The sequence below is a fragment of the Callithrix jacchus genome, chromosome 3, assembly GCF_049354715.1.
Source record: "Callithrix jacchus isolate 240 chromosome 3, calJac240_pri, whole genome shotgun sequence".
Taxonomy (NCBI): domain Eukaryota; kingdom Metazoa; phylum Chordata; class Mammalia; order Primates; family Cebidae; genus Callithrix; species Callithrix jacchus.
Window position 1 is genome coordinate 147005383 of NC_133504.1, and position 11489 is coordinate 147016871.

At 34.1% G+C, this 11489-nt stretch overlaps 1 protein-coding gene across 32 annotated transcripts in view; it reads left to right on the plus strand.

The window, feature by feature from the left end:
• Positions 1-11489, plus strand: part of COX7B2 (cytochrome c oxidase subunit 7B2) — a 130537-nt gene that overhangs the window by 66875 nt on the left and 52173 nt on the right. For 3 of the 32 annotated variants that reach the window (XR_013533130.1, XR_013533131.1, XM_035293766.3), the window contains one exon: positions 658-850. The exons of 28 other annotated variants lie outside the window; for them this stretch is intronic. The gene's annotated coding sequence lies outside the window, so the exon portion shown is untranslated. Of the gene's footprint in view, positions 1-657; positions 851-6758; positions 6875-11489 lie in introns of all 32 variants that reach the window. One more of the 32 variants, XM_054253383.2, reaches the window with a different exon arrangement.

An 11489-nucleotide genomic window follows, 5' to 3' on the forward strand; every position in this document is an offset into this window, starting at 1 on the left:
AGGCAGTCCACAGCCCAGAACAAATTCACAATGAGGGAGGGCTGGGGAACAACTCTCCTCAAGAGAGCACAAAAATAGGCTGCTCAACTCTGGGAGTCTCAGCAAAGTCTCTGTGAGAAAAGCCAGAAGCAGGCCATAATAAGGACACTATTTATAATCACAGAGGCTTAAAGGAGTTAAAATAAGAAAATATTCCCAAAATGAATCCTAAAAATGATAATGAGTTGATGTCTTGAAAAGGCGCTAAATGCATAAAGAACCTGATTCAAAAACAGGGTCTGGGGACTTTGATTTCATGGCATGATCCTGAGATTTATTTGGTGCAGATTTTGAAAAAAAAAAAAAAAGTTCCAGGAAAGGCAAAACTAATGCGGAAGAAAAATTCTGTGATTGGGCCAAATGCCATTCAGAATTACCAGGTCCTGGGATAAAATACAGAAGGAAATTTGAGCACATTACCACTTCTTCCAGCTGTGACACACTGGGTTTTCCCAGAAGACAAGTGAAATGGAAGCTGCCAAGGTTTTGAATATTAGGGATTGACCATCTTCAGTGTGCCTTAACACCACACACTTGAGAGAAACTATGAATGCCAATACTGCATCAAGTTATGTTTGTGTTATCACAGAATATTCTATACTGTTATTTTACCCACAGTTAATGGACCAAATTATGCTTTGATGCATGAACACCAAGTCTGATAGTGAACGATAGATACTTTTCTATGGCACAAGTCCAATCTTCCTTAAAAATGCTGAAGATAATAAGGAGACCAACTTCTATGACTATAGTCTGCCTGCACACTTCCTCTAATACAGAATGCCAATTATGTCATCTAATTTGACTGAGAGTGAGTTTCTGAAATATATGTGTTATACATGTTTGCATTTTTTATAGAAATATATTAGATCACTTATTATATTACAGATGATTTAAATTACTCCAAATGCAAGACATATTGCTAGTTTATGCATTTTTTTAACTTTTAAAGTGGTACCTATGAGGCAGCATAATTATTTCATTTGATGTCAAATTCCATAGACTAGAAATGTACCTTATATACCTTTTAACGTCCCTTGATAATTTGATGCTGATAATGTACAAATTAACCCTCAAAATTTTGGAAACTATTTCGCTTGTAGTTGGCAGACTGCTTTGATCTATGAAACATAGTAATGTACTTCTAGAGTGTACTGTTTTCTAGATTTAAGTTCTAGGCATCTAAGATTTCATAAATATCTATGTTGACTTCCATTTCTTCAATGTTTACAGCAATTTAAGTTATTTCAACCTTAGTTTTTAGATTGAGAAATTCTGACCTTTGTATCTTCCCTCATTTGTAAATTTGTTCTATGGTTAATTATTATTATTAATCTCCATACCTTATCCTGAGCTTTGCTATTTCTGAAATGTGGCAACATACAGCATAAGGCAGTATAGGAACATACAAAGGGGCATGGTACAAAATCCCCTCAGGGATATTTGACTGCTATTAGTTTTCTAAAAGTGCTGTCTTATCTTTATCTTAATTTTTTAATGTAGTAAAATATCTATACAATGTAAAAGATTTCATTTTAGCTGCTTATAGGTGTATAGTTCAGTGGCATTAATTACATTCACAGTGTTGTTGAACCATCATCACTACCCATGTCCAAAATTTTTTAACGACCCTAAAGAGAAACTCTAAATCCCTTAAGCAGTATATCCCCATCCCCACCTCCTCAACAGACTCTGGCAATGTAATATGCTTTAAGTCTTTATGAATTTGTCTATTCTAGATACTTCATATAAATAGAATCGTACAATATTTGTCCATTTGCATCTGGCTTATTTCACTTAGCATACAGTTTTCAGAGTTTATTCATGTTGTCATGTGTATATTACTTCATAGCTTCTTATGGCTGAACCATATTCCTCCGTGTGTGTGTGTGTGTGTATGCACGTGCACACTACATTTTGTTTATCCATTCATCTGTTGATGGACACTTGAGTGTTTCCATTTTTTGTTATTTTTAAAGTATCTTTATTTCTTAAACTACTACATTTTTATTGAACTAAGTCTCAGAGTCTCTTAAAGGTCTTTAGGCACTATTTCTTTTGGAAACTGAATCCTGCACTGAAGTCAACATGTTAAAATGAATATATCTCAAATGTTGCTGTAGTTAAATATGAAGTGAATTAAATTATTGGTGAATCAATATGTAAAACTACACACATTTACTTAAAATTCATAATTTTAGTGTCAATATGCATTCTTGTGCTACATAATGATGTTTTAATTAATGGTAGGCTGCATATGTTACAGTGGTCACATGAGTCTGTAGTGGAGCTGAAAAATACCTATTTTCTAGTGACGTTGTAGCTTTGGTGAAGTTAGAGCTGTTGTGACATTATAGCTGTCATCATGTCATAGTGCAATGCATTACTCACATTTTTGTGGTGGTGCTGTGTAAACAACTCACTGCACTGTCAGTGATTAAAAAATCTATCACATACCATTATAGAAAGTTCATACTTAATAATAAATGACTATATTCCTGGATTATATATTCACTATATTATACTTTTTATTCATTATTTTAGCTTGTGCTCCTTCTTATTTTTTAAAAATGTTTAACTGTAACGCAGCCTCAGGCAGATCATTCCATAGGATATTCCAGAAGAAAGCATTGTTATCACAGGACATGACAGCTCTATGTGTGTCATGTGTGCTATTGCTTCTGAAGATCTTTCACTGGGACAAGATGTGGAGGTGGAAGATAGTGATATTGACGATCCTAATCCTGGGTACATTTAGGCTAATGTGTGTTTTTGCATTTTAGTTTTTAACAAAAAGTTTTAAAAATAGTAAAAATTTTTAACACAGAAAAAAACTTATAGAATAAGTATATAAAGTATGTTTGTAGAGTTTTACAATGCGTTTTGAGCTAAATGTATCACAAAGTAATCAAAGTTTAAAAAATTAACTTACACAGTAAAATGTTATGGTAAGCCATGGTTAATTGATTATTGAAGGAAGAAATTTTTAATAAATTTAACGTAGCCTAGGTGTACAGTTTTTCTAAAGTCTACAGTAGTGTATGGTAATGTCCTCAGCCTTCACATTCACTCACCACTCACTCACTGCCTCACCCAGAGCAATTTCCAGTCCATTCATATGTGCCTTATAAAGATGTACCATTTTTATCTTTTATATGATATTTTTACTTTGCTTTTCCTGTGTTTGGACATGTATAGATACATAAATACTTGCTCTCGAGTTATAGTTGCCTACAGCATTTGGCAAAGTAACTTGCTATGCAGATTTGTAGCAAGGAGCAATAGGCTGTATCATACAGCCTAGGTGTGTAGTAGGCTATATCATTTAGGCTGTGTAAGTACACTTTATGATTTTTGTACATTGATGAAATTGCCTAATGATGTATTTCTCAGAATATGTTCCCATCATTAGGTGACACATTACTTATTTATATTTTTCAGACAGTACAAATTTTCAAAGGCTATTGAAAAAGCTTGTGTCTCTAATAAGTAAATGGATCTATGTTACTTTATGCATTGAAAGCCCGAATTGATAGTTCTGTAACATGCTGTATCTTATGCAGTTTTTTCCGGTGAAAACCATTTTCACTTCTGTTTCACCAGGAGGGCTAGGCCTGCTTACTGTCCCAAAATGCAGCTATCAAACTGTTTTTCTACTCTCAAACAGTCTGCCTTATTAACGTTTGTGTGTGTGTGTTGTGGAGGCAATTTGTGTATCTCATAACAGTTACTGCATTTTTTTCTGATTTTAAAAGCAACTCATTTTTATTTTAGGATGTCTACACACTAGAGAAATATTTGATTTGATAACTTTGCTAATATAAACAATGTTGCAACATACAGCCTTGTGCTGAGCTTTCATGTCTGTGTGTAAGTATTCCTGAAGTTAAAACTAGGTGCATTTGTAATTTTGAGAGATGCTTTCAAATTGTCATTTATTTATGTCATGCTTTCATACACATTATATTCTCACCAGCAGTGTGTAATAATGCCCCTTTTCTTACATCATCCACATCAATGTCATGAATATTATCAGATTTTTTTGGTCTTTATCAATCTAATAGGGAAAAAAAGTCTTACTTTTATTTCTCTTATTATGATTGAAAGTTTTTTTCTAGTTTAAGAATCACTTATATTTCCATTTTTATGAATTCTCAGCTTATATAATTTGCTTCTTTTTCTTTCAAGGGGTTTATTTTTTTGCGGTTTGGAGACTTGCATATTGCATAGGATATTAGTTATCAATATTTTTCCCAGTTTATCTTTTGATACTTTTCCTCTAGATTTTTGTCATTCATTACTTATGTTTTTGTTTTTCTGTTTATGATAGACAGTAGCTTCAATGTGAGATTATTTAAAAATATTTCCATGATTTCTTTTAGTAATATTATGTACACTTCATATTCTGTATTTAAATATTTGATTTATTAATAATATATTCTATCGGGCTGATAAGGCAATATAACAATCAAGGTGAAGAAGAGAAGGGTTGGGGAATAATTAGAGTAAGATGCTTGCTAAGAAAGTTGGATAAAAGCACTCAAATGTTTTTATTTGTTTTCTAAATGGTAACTTAGTTGCCCTAATATATTTTAGTGAAATATTCATTTTCAACATGAATTTGCAATGCCATCTTTATCCTGTACATAATTGCCAAATGTGCTAGAGTTTGTTTGCTGACGTTTTAATGTTATTGACATTAAATCTTCATGCTTAGCATTCACTATACTGGTTTAGTTATTCTAGCTGTAAAATGCATTTTAACATTTGAAATAGATATTGTTTCCATATTTCTTGTCTTTTTTCATCAGTTTCACAGATTTTCATGCCTGTTTATATTACCATCTGAACTCTAGAATCAAGATATGTATTTCTCCAGAAGACGAAGCAACTTGTTGGTATTTTAAAATTGGGATCATATTATATGTAGAGTTTGACTTAAAAATAATTGTTACCTTTATGATTAGTGTTTCTATCCAAGAATGCGTATCTTTGGCCACAATTTTTATCTTTCAATTATTGTAATGTTTCCTCATAAATAACTTAAATATATCTTTTGCATATTTTGTTGTTCATTTAATTGCTTTTTTTAGCTTCTTATTTACTCCCAATATTCTCAAAACTCTTCTTCACACTCTCTGTGACCTTGTTTTCTCAGTACTACAGTTTATGGCTACACATTTACATTCTTGTTTTGAACTGGATCTTTAGCTTCAAACTTAAATATTTCCATAGAATTCCAGTTTGCCAATCCAATAACATTTGTGTTATTGAATCTTCAACATTCAATATTGTTTTGCACACTTCTTTTTTTTCTTAGATTATCTGTAAAGATTAATATCTAAATGAGCTGAAGTTTCTCACAATTTTCTTACTCTGTCATCCCTTTTCATATGGTTTCTGCTCCCACAACTGTTAAAAGTCACAGTATTATAAAATGACATAACGGTCTCATAGTCATCAATTCCCATCAGTGTTTTTCTCTATATATTCATCTGGCTTTCCCCAGTCTTCAGGATTTGGTAGTTGTTGCTGCCTCTGCTCTCTTAAGACACTTCCTTTAGACTTAGTGACATTGAGTTTATCTGAGTTTTATTTTCCCTTTTGAATCTTACTTCAAAACGTATATGATTATTAGTAACCTGTATTTGGGTTATACCTTTTCCATATCTACTCTATTGGGATGTCATATTTCTTATGCATTCTGCATAGGAATTAAGTATACACCTCCCAGATTTATATCTCTATTTCTAACCGCTTTTCTCCTTCTAGTTACATTCTCTGGTTTATGTTTTCTATGGTGAGCCATTTATCAAAGATATATGCTCCCTTTTTAATTGTAGAGTTGATGCCAGGACATAGTATGTTAGTTCTCACATTGCTATAGATAAATATCTGAGGTTGGATAATTTATAAAGAAAAGAAGCTTACATGGCTCTTGGTTCCTCCTTAAGTATGCCTATGGAACTGGTTCTTGTCATTTAATATGCAGAAAGACAGTAATCTCAGGCACATGTGTAGAAAATGTGTAGAATACATTTTCTTAAAGTTTAATACATGGGCAAGGAGATATACAAACAAGTTCAGGGCTTCCACTGATTCTATATTATGATGACTTGTATAATATTTCATTTTATATTACAGTATAATAATAATAGAAATAAAGTGTACCATAAATGTTATGTGCTTGAATCAGCCTGAAACTATTCCTGCTGATCTGTGAAAAAAATTGTCTTCCACAAAATCGGCTCCTGGTACCAAAAGGTTGGGGACCGCATATCAGCTTTGAAGAACTGATTCAATTTCTTGTTAGAATGAAAACATTTAATTGAAATATTTTGCATATGGCCTTGATCATTCTAATCCCTATCTAAGAATAGATCAGGATTTTCTGTTTAGTCCCAAGTAAGGATTAGGAGGATCAAGGTAATTGTGACCATGCTGCAGTCACACTGAAAACCTTTTATTCATTTATCCCAGTCACACATTCAAAAATGGTTTTTGGGCACTCTAATATATAAAACATCTGCTGTATTGTAATAAGTAGAAATATATACTGCTTTATTTTAACACAGATAATATAATGCTTTACCTTAACACAAGCTTGTCTAACCCTTGGCCTGCAGGTCACATGTGGCCCAGGGCAGCTTTGAATGTGGTCCAACAAAAATTCATAAACTTTCTTCAATAATAATGAGATTTTTTTGTTGTTGTTTTAGCTCATCTGCTGTCATTAGTGTTAATGGATTTTATGTGTGGCCCAAGACAGTTCTTCTTCCAGTGTGACCTGGAGAAGCCAAAAGATTGGACACCCCTGCTTTAACTTTTCACCATGGTTTGTAATTTTTGTCTCTTTTAGTGACTTTACTACCTCTGAACTGAAAGCTCCATATGCGTGGCATGTTAGTTTGCTGCTCTGCCTCCAGCCCTTAGCATGGGGAGTTAAAATACCTCTGTAGAGAGAATGAATGCGGCGTGACCCTGAAATGGTATCACAAAAGGGTTTTTGATAAGAGTGGATTGGGAAGTTCTTCAGATCAAATGTACCTTCATCTTATAGGTCTTTTGCATGAGAAGTGGTTATTTAACAATCTCTATTATGCAACAAAATCTGTCACCTGTCAGCCAATAGAAGATTACATGTTTTCTTAAAAAGGCTTTGTTTTGAAAAGGGCAAAATTTGTGGTGATTGTGTACATGCCAAAGTGACACTGAAAACATTATATTCATTTATTCAGTCATGCATTCAAACATAGTTATTGAGCACCCTACTGTATAAAGTACCTGATATAGTGTAATAAGTGGAAAGAAATTTTTTAGTGCTTAAAACTTACAGTATTGAGGATGGGGGAACAGCCAAATAAGTAATTAATACAAAGTGTGTGCTATCTGCCACACTGCCATGTCTAAAGTGGTTAGCACAGAACAGAGGCCCTGTATTTGTGAAACACGTAAGACTAATGTGCCATCTTCATTTCATGAGATGATTACTCATATGTGTTCCATGCCAAAGGGCACTGACCATAATAATGACAAAATTTCTGTGTACTTCTTTGTTTTTCCATTACAATGAAAGATGCTTGAGGTCTAGTGGTCTGTCTTCTATGTTCATGTATGCTTTGTCAAGTTCACTGCAACTCTCTGAACAAGGGACTTCCAGTAAAAGACACTGACAAACTGACCCTTCCCACCTTCTGCTGGATATGCAAATGATTAATAAGACAGCAGATTCAATAAAGGTCACTGACTGCATAGAGGGATATTGAATAATTGAGAATTGACATATTATCTTTTCTTTTACCTGCTCTCATTTGTCTGACAATCCTGTGTGTTTTCAAACAGTCCATCCAAGTGTGGATGCCAGTGTACTTACCCTTTGTAATGAGCATAATAAGACTCACTAGAAGCCTCTGTGTAGTATTTTGGGAAGAAATATCTATTTTTCAACTTTGAATGTTTCTGAAATTTAAATTTCTAATCAGTTCCTTTTCTGTGTTCTGCTGAGAAATGCGTAGGTTCAAAGATTTATTCAAACATCTCATATACAAAGTAAGTTCTGAAGCTAGAGGAAAACATGCTTGAAGACGCTCTCAGTAGGGTGACCCTCCAACTCTTCTCAGTAACAAAACTGTAATCTACTGAGATGATTAGGGAACCTGCCCTTTTTTCCAGCTGTACCAGTTTTATCCTCACCTCCTGCTGGCTTTAAATTCCACTGAGCCTGACTCTGGAACCAGAGTACAAGCCTTTTTGGGCTATATTTGCTTTAACTTTATCATGTTTCCGTAATACGGGAAAGTATTTGAGAAAGTTCTATTTACTCTGTGACTTAGGATTATGCCTTGATTATGTAATTATTCAGAATGTTTAGAGCCTAAAGTCAGATAACAAATTAAAATTCTCCAATTAAAAGAATGTCAGAGAAAGGTTAGAAAAAAGAGTACAGTTAAAATGTGCATATTCAGTTTCCATTTGAGTTGATTCAGTATGTTATAGTGGAGAGACCACTGGGGGACTGAGAGGCTGAAATGTGTACGCTGGCTTGTCTGTTGACCTTGTAGCTACACTTAAATCTCCAAAGCCTCCGTTTCCTCCTCAATAGAAAGGGTATATTGAATCTACGTGTATCCCAAATGGTTGTTATAATGGATTAAATAATTTATGCAAATCACTTGGCAGAGGGCCTGACTCTTGGTGAACATTGAATAACTTTTAGTTTCTTTCTAATGCTTCTGTTGTCCATGCATACATGGTCCAAACAAGATAGACTCTAACAAAGAACAGTAACTAGTTATCAGTTAACCATTTAATTTGAATAATTGGGGCTTAAAATTAACTTCCTTCCCCTCAGTTATGACTCTATTCTCTTTTTTCTTGTCTGTCTTTTAAAAAAATATTTCCTACTCTGTAGCATGAGCAGCTGTCTGAAAGCACTGAGCTAAGATAAAATCACTCTTTCTCTTCATAAATTAAATCTAAAAGACAAAGTGAAGCAAAATACTGAATCTAACCTCCCACTTAAAAAAATTCTCTGATGCTTACCCTCACAAATAAGCTACAAGGACTTCAAAGTAGGAGCTCAATCAGTAAGTGGTGATAGCTCAGCGATTATTTATTACATGAATGTCTCTAACATAGATTTATTTCTAGTCTACATACAACCTCAGTTATTGAAAACACAAATCAATGAGATAAGTTATATTCTGTTTCAAGTGAATCCTCGTAGACTATGATTCCTTTATTATTTGCAGCATATTCTTTTCTGCTGTGGAAAAATACCGTAATGCAAAAAAGGAAATAAATATTTTCAACATTCATTTGAGGTCTTATGATGTACAAGATACTTTGATAGTAACTGTAGGGTAAAAAGATTCAGACAAATTGTAATTTCATGATGGTTACCATATCATAACAGATATAATAACTATAAATAATTATAATACAGAATAGACCAAGAGTTATGAGTAAAGCACCATGAGAATTTAAAGAACTTCAGTTAGGGTTTAAGGGTGGTTGGAATTTCAAATGTGGTAGCATTTAGTGGCCGTTAGAGATAGAAGATAGAGAAAGAATTAAAAAGGGGCATTTTAGGAGGAGAGAACAGCCAAATAACATAACTAGAGGCCAGAAAGGATAAGGCATATGTTAATGATGGCAAAGAAATTCAATATGCATGAAGTTTAAAGGAAGAATATGAGTTAAGGTTTGAGCATATCAAGGTCATTGAACACCAAATAACAATTTGTTTCATTCACACATATTCAGAACAGTCACAGGTCTCACTGCATTCCCATGAGTGAGAGAGAAGAGAAGTATTGGTGGTCCTCTTGTGGTTTGACAAATCTTATAACTATTGGTGCTTTTTCAAAACAGAAATGTTAATGTAAATATTATCACCAGGGAAACAAAGTGTTATCTGCTAAAACAACTAATCTGTATTAGAGACATTTTAGAAGTTAAAGCTTACTTTTTTCTTTTTTTTTTGAGATGGAGTCTCACCCTGTCACCCAGGCTGGGGTGCAATGGTGCAATCTTGGCTCATTGCAACCTCTGCCTCGTGGGTTCAAATGATTCTCCTGCCTCAGCCTCCAGAGTAGCTGGGATTACAGGCACGAGCCACCATGCCCTGCTAATTTTTTTATGTTTAGTAGAGATGGGGTTTCACAATGTTGGCCAGGCTGGTCTCAAACCCCTGACCTCGTGGTCCACCTGCCTTGGCCTCCCAAAGTGCTGGGATTACAGGCAGGAGTCATAGGCACATAACCAGCTGGTTAAAGCTTACTTTCGCAGAACGTTACATCTGAAAATCCCTGATATCATAAGGATTCTTTGTTCAAATAACACTTCCAAGGACAGTTTTAGTAATAGAAATAAAAGGATTACATATTCCCCCCACCCAGGACAAGAAATAAGAGTGGTACTCTTTTTTTAAAGTTCTGAATTCAGCATTTGTGCAAAATTGAATCTGGATTTATGCAGATTCAGGAGAATTCAGCTTCTTTTTAATTTGTGGAAACTTCTTTTATTTACAGTTAGCCTTTAATTTCCAAGGTTAAACTCTGGAATTTTGTTGATTAGTACTGAGAAGAGGCAAGGAAGATTCAAGATGCACAAAACATACAATATAAAAAGAAAAAGGTTTTATTAGAATTAACAAGTAGGATAGATAATTCTTACATTGCAGGCCATAATAATAAATGTGTGTGAGTCATGAGTTCTGCATAGAATCAACTCAGTGTCAGTTTAGTAAATCTGTAATTCACTAAATACTAAATTCCACTAAATTGTGGAATAATACTTATTCCACAGAATTAATAGATATCATATTTAACTGGAGAGTCTAACTTTAAACCCCAATTAGAGATAATTATTTCTTGCTGTTTGAGTACTTTCATGCTTCTCAAGTGACATTTTCTTTCCTTTCTTTTTTTTTTTTTGGAGACAGTCTTGGTCTGTTACCTAGGCTTATGCAATCTCAGCTCACTGCAACCTCTGCCTCCTGAGCTCAAGCAATTCTCCTGTCTAGGCCTCGCAAGTAGCTGGGACTATAGGCATGCACCACCACACCCAGCTAATTTTTGTATCTTTAGTAGAGGTGGGGTTTCACCCTATTGGCCAGACTGATTTCAAACTCCTGGCCTCAAGTGCTTCACTCAAAATGCTGGGATTACAGGTGTGAGCCACCACATCTGGCCCTCAAGTGACATCTTCTTAAACCAAATCTAATTTCTTGGAATATACTAAGGAAACAGAAGAATGATAGAATTGTCAGACTTTTTAAATCAAGATACAAATTCCCTATATTGAAAATGACTACTGTAAATGATCATAAATAATCATAAATAATGCTGAAGTCTCTTCAGCAAGAGCAGCCAACTGATCAATAATACATAGATGTAAAAAGTGATCAATCCTGCAATATAATCAAAACCATTCATTGCCAAGAACCT